We start from the raw sequence: 5,872 nt of genomic DNA, 5'->3' as shown, positions 1-5,872 counted from the left end.
TTTCTACGGATCAAGTCAAATGAATAAATCGTCTGATTCAGAGTCAAATAACAAGTGAAGTCTAGGTGGATTTTTCCTTAGGTATTGTCTTAATCAATCGAATTTTCCCAAAAGTATTTTCCTAAGTTTTCTTTCTGTGTATTCTTAGTTAGTAATTAGTTTAGATAACCAAACCTCTTGATTTTTAGGCTAGATAATAAAAAGAAAGTAAATACTAGTACTCATAGTTCCTTTGGGTTCGACAATCCGGTCTTGCTGAACTATACTACTATTCGATAGGTACACTTGCCTTAATTGTGATAATGAGTTAGTCTCAAGAACGATTCATTTATAAAATTTTAAAACCTGTTACGAGTATCACGTATCAAGTTTTTGGTGCCGTTGCTAGGGAACTAGGATATTAGGAACACTTGATTTTTATTACTTTAGCCATTTTACTTTTATTTCAATTTCAATTTTTCTTTTCTAATTTTTCATTTATTTTCGTCTAACAGGTTTTTCTAGTTTATGACCAGAAGAAACCCGTCAGGACCACTACTTTTTAACGGTGAGATCGACTGCATAGTTCGTAGAAATCGATGAGAAATAAGACGAAGCCTAAGAAACATAGAGGACGAGCAAGAGGACGATACTTCAACCACAATCGAGGAGATGGCTGAAAACCAAGAAAATCCGCTACCTCATGCGATTGCTGCTGATCCAGTAAATCAGAATCCTGCTCCACGCACTATGTATGATTATGCTAAACCTAATTTAATAGGAACTAAGTGAAGTTAGACCTGCTATTGCTGCCAATAATTTTGAACTGAAACCTAACACAATTCAAATGATACAACAGTTTGTTCAGTTTGATGGTTTGCAGGATGAGGATCCAAACAATCACTTGGAAAATTTCTTAGAGTTTTGCAACACTTTTAAAGTCAATGGTGTTTCTGATGACGCCATTCGCTTTCGGTTATTCCCTTTTTCATTGAAGAATAAAGCTAAACAATGGTTGAACTCGTTACCACGAGGATCAATCACTACTTGGGAACAAATGACCAAAAAGTTTTTACTTAAATATTTTCCGCTGGCTAAAATGGCTAAGTTGAGGAATGACATTTCTTCCTTTGTGCAGATGGATCTAGAAACACTCTACGATGCATGGGAGAGATACAAGGATCTGTTGAGAAGTTGCCCTCATAATGGGTTACCACTCTGGCTACAAGTTCAGACATTTTGCAATGGTGTGAACCCCTCAACGAGGCAACTCATCGACGCAGCTGCCAGTGGAACTTTGAATAACAAAACACCTGACGCGGCTTATGAATTTATTGAGGAGATGTCACTTAATAACTATCAGTGGCAAGTTATGAGGACAAAGCCGACGAAGGCAGCCGGTGTTTTCAACCTCAATGCGGTTACTATGTTATCTAACCAAGTAGAACTCTTAGATAAAAAGATTGACGGTTTGTGTAGTTCTACTCAGGTACATCCAGTGATGGGGTGCGATTCCAATGGAGGAGGAGCATGCACAGAATATCAACCCTTCAACCCTAGCATCGAGGAGGAACAAGTGCAATATATGGGTAACAATAGCTCTAGACCCCAAAATAACTCGTATAGTAACACTTATAATGCAGGTTGAAGGAACCATCCCAATTTCTCGTGGGGCGGTCAAGGAAATCAAAGGCCACAACATCCTCTGGGTTTTCAACAACCATCTTACCAGCAGGAAAAGAAGCCGAACCTTGAGGAGATGTTAACAAAATTCATCTCGGTGTCAGAAACGCATTTTCAGAATACCAAGATAGCACTTAAGAATCAACAAGCATCAATCCAAGGGCTCGAAACTTAGATAGGCCAACTCGCTAAATTGATATCTAAACAACCATAAGGTAGCTTGCCGAGTAACACTGAATCTAACCCGAGGGAGCAAATCAATGCAATTACCATTCAAGATAAGGAAGGGATAGTTGCACCTGAACCAAAACTGAGGCAAGAAACTGTGGTAAGTAAAGGTAAGGATGAGGTGGACCACAATGACCAGAAACCGGTAAGTAAAGAATACAAACCCCGTGTACCATACCCAAACGCGACAAGGAAAGACCGCACAGAAGAACAATATGGTAAATTCCTTAAATTATTAAAAAAGTTACATATTAACTTACCGTTTATTGAAGCTCTTTCGTAGATGCCAAATGCAGTCAAATTCTTAAAGGAGCTTTTAACAAATAAACGAAAGTTGGATGAGGCGTCGCATGTGGAGTTGAATGTAGTTTGCTCATCCATTCTACAGAATAAGCTACCTAACAAATTGAAAGATCCAAGGAGTTTTACGATTCCTTGTTTAATTGGTAGTTTAGATGTTCATGATGCATTAGCTGACTTAGGGGCAAGCATTAATGTTATGCCTTATAAAATGTTTAAACAGCTAGGTCTTAGGGAACCCAAACAAACTAGGATGAGCATTCAATTGGCTAATAAAACCATTAGATTTCCTAGGGGTATCATTGAAGATGTTCTTGTTAAGATCGATAAATTTATATACCCAGTAGACTTTGTTATTCTAGACATGGAAGATGATAGTAACGCACCTTTGATTTTAGGACGACCCTTTTTAGCAACTGCTAGAACCATTATTGATGTTCGTACAGGTTAACTCACACTTCGTGTGGGAGACGAAACAATCACCCTTCAAGCTCGTAATTTGAGTAACACAACAAAAATTGAAGGTGGTTGTATAAATCATTCTACTAGTACTGATCATGTGGTGAAACCCTCTGTGCAGGAAACAGTTTCGAAGAACGCATATGAGCTGTGTTCAAACAACAACAAAGGACCTATCTATGAAGAACGAAGGCTACAAATCGAGGAGCTAGATGAATGACAGATACAAAAATTGGGAACACCTGATAAACTGAAATCGAGCCAGGACAAGCTCAATACCTTAAAAAATCAACTTAAGGTTGGAGACAAAGTACTACTAGATGCAGCAGATCCTCGCATTGCCACTTTTGAACCTAATGAAGAAATTCCCCTTACAGTACTCAGTATTTTCCCATATGATACAGTCAAGGTAATTCATCCCAAATTCGACACCTTTAAGGTAAACAATACTCGTCTTAAACCTTATGTTGATAAAGTTGATAGCAGGGATGAGGAGTGTAAACTCCTCACGCCACCTTGACCATGCAGAAGAGAGGTAAGTCCAGCTTAAGACTATAAATAAGCACTTTTTGGGAGGCAACCCGAGCACTAACAGTAATGATTTATTTAAATTCTAGTTTTTCACATCTAACCTACTAACTGAATCTTGAAAAATAGGGTTTTCCCACACACACGGCCAAGCACACGGGCGTGCCTTAGGCCGTACTCACACCATAGGAGTAGTCAGAGCCGTGCGATACGACCGTGGGAAAACAGGGTAAAATTTTTTCCCAACATGGGATGCGATAAGTCTCCACGGCCGTGTGACATGGCCGTGGGTGAAACTACCAAAACAACACAAGCGTGAGACACACCCGTGCACAGCACTCGTGGATGAAACTATCAAAACGAACACAGGCATGGACCTATGTACATGGGCGTGGGAGAAGCGAATGAAGCAAGACACGAACGTGCGACACGGCCGTATGCACCCACAAGCCCAAGGAACACGGGCGTGGGCTAGATGTCAGACATGCCCAAATTTAAAAATCGCGAAACACACGGGCAAAATTTAGGGCACACGGGCGTGTCCCACGGTCGTGTGCCCCAAAATCTATATAAACCCCTCACTATTCATCATTTCCCTCCCCAAAAATCCCTAACCCTAGCCGCTGCAACTCCACACGCCGTACCTGCCACTCTCGTGCACTGCCACTATTTTTGACAACTCAAGCTTCTTCTTTTTGCGTTTGTTTACTCTTTTCTCTCTATTTTCTATAAATATTTTGCCTATTTCATGATTTCTCTGATCCATTTGACTACCTTAAGTGAATATTCATAAGTAGAGTAATAGAAATACTCATGCTTATCATTAAAGAATATTTCCATTTTCATACTACATTCATCCATTCATCTTGTTTCCATGGATTTTATGTATACCCACATACATTCATGCATTAGATTTTCTTGTCGTATTATTCTCATAGTCCTATTTTAATGACTTGATATATTTGCTTTAGTTGTTTTAGTTTTGTTCTCTTCATTTAGTACGCGATTCTCATGAAATATTCCTATTTAGTTTTGTTTTTCCATGCTACTTTTTGGACGTAATGGTTGAACTTCAACTTTTTGATGCAGGTACAATGTCATCCTCACGTGGTAAGAAACCGTTGTTCCCGCCTCGAAGAAGAGAAAAGGAGCAGCGTTATCCTCGGGTCCTACCGCAGAGATTAGGCACCTGTTTCTCCAGGTTCCCTTAGGACCTCAGGAGGAATTATATCAGATATTACAGGCTCGACCCCTAGGTGTTGGCCGCTGCATTGACTGGGCCGTACTCGAACAGATTTAATTAGCTGACGCGGTCTGAGCCCTCTTGACGATTGACCCGTGGGGGCTCTTCTTTGAGATCGTCGAGCTGAAGTATCTCGAGTTCACATGGGAACTCTGCTCGACGTTCCATCTTCAGACCGTCATGACCAACTTCGACGACCCTGGAACGGTCTAGTTCCGCCTTGGTGGTCTAGTGCGCCAGTTGAGCGTACCCGAGTTTGGGATTGTACTAGGGATGTACACGGAGGAGTTCATGGATGACAATGAACTCGACACCCTCCACCGCCACATCCACTACTCTCCCTCAAAGTGCTGAAGGACCTCGTCCTTGCCTCGGCCACCTACGATCCTAGCCGCTCCACGGCATCGGTTCTCCCTTCATCCTTGAGGTACCTTCACACCATCTTGGCTCACACTCTGACAGGGAGACGAGACAGCACCGACGTCGTCACCACCCACGATGCCTATTTCTTATGGAGCATGGCGAATAGGCACATCCTCAACCTTGCCTACTTCATCGCCCTCGCCATCTGCCATCAGACGGAATGACATAGGAGAGGGGTCATCTCTATCGGGCCCTATGTGACTCGATTGGCTTGGCATTTTGGGCTCCTCAACACAATAATACAATCATCCTCCCTCATCTCATCGGCCATATGTCCTCATAGGGCATCTCGAGCATGTCAAGTATGAGGATGATCGAGAAACGATGTGTCACCTACCCTCCTCAGTACCGCCTCGCCTAGTCCACCGAAGAGGAGGGCCTAGAGGACATTACTGATGATACCCCTCCACGTCACAAGGATCCACCGACTCAGCCACCACCTCCTCATTGTCCAGTTCATGCGACGGCTTCACTGTCTAACATCTCTGAGCACCTTACACGATTTGAGCAGCAATATTTTCAATGCTTTGATCACATTGATGTGACTCTACATCAGATTTGTCAGCAGTTTCACATCTCATCGCCGCCCCCACCGTGCAAACCATCTAGCGATGAAGATGTTAAAAAACTTTTATTTTTTTATTTTTTTATGTTTTTACTTTCATCTTTTTTAGACTACTTTTTTATTTTATTTCTTTTTAAGCTTATTTTTCTTCTGTAGGTTTTATAAATTTTATTGAACAAATTATGCTTCCGGCTATTTCTTTACAAGTATTTCTGCTCCTATATATCTCCTAAAAAAGTTCTTGATTTTATCACAATTATAAAGAGCTCCAAAGCTCATCATCGTATAGGAACTAAAAACTCCACTGGGAAAGGTTCTCTACGACTGCCATGTCCTTCTCGACCACGACCATAGCTACCACCAGATATAATATTCTTTTGGCGCAGGACTTATGGACTAATGAACCTCTACCACCACCGGAGTATCCTCCTCCACTCTCACGCTGATTATTCTCTATAACTCCA

General features: G+C 41.5%; 1 non-coding gene across 1 annotated transcript; it reads right to left on the bottom strand.

Moving 5' to 3' along the window:
• Positions 1–1,084: 1,084 nt before the first annotated feature.
• LOC121205678 (small nucleolar RNA R71) lies at positions 1,085–1,191 on the bottom strand. The gene has a single exon (XR_005900754.1). It is a non-coding gene; the product is annotated as a small nucleolar RNA R71 (small nucleolar RNA).
• Between the last annotated feature and the right edge of the window lie 4,681 nt (positions 1,192–5,872).

This window comes from Gossypium hirsutum, chromosome A08 (genome assembly GCF_007990345.1).
Source record: "Gossypium hirsutum isolate 1008001.06 chromosome A08, Gossypium_hirsutum_v2.1, whole genome shotgun sequence".
In the NCBI taxonomy this organism is placed as follows: Eukaryota; Viridiplantae; Streptophyta; class Magnoliopsida; order Malvales; family Malvaceae; genus Gossypium; species Gossypium hirsutum.
The sequence above is the reverse complement of the archived record's forward strand: the minus strand, read 5'-3'. Positions and strand labels throughout refer to the sequence as shown.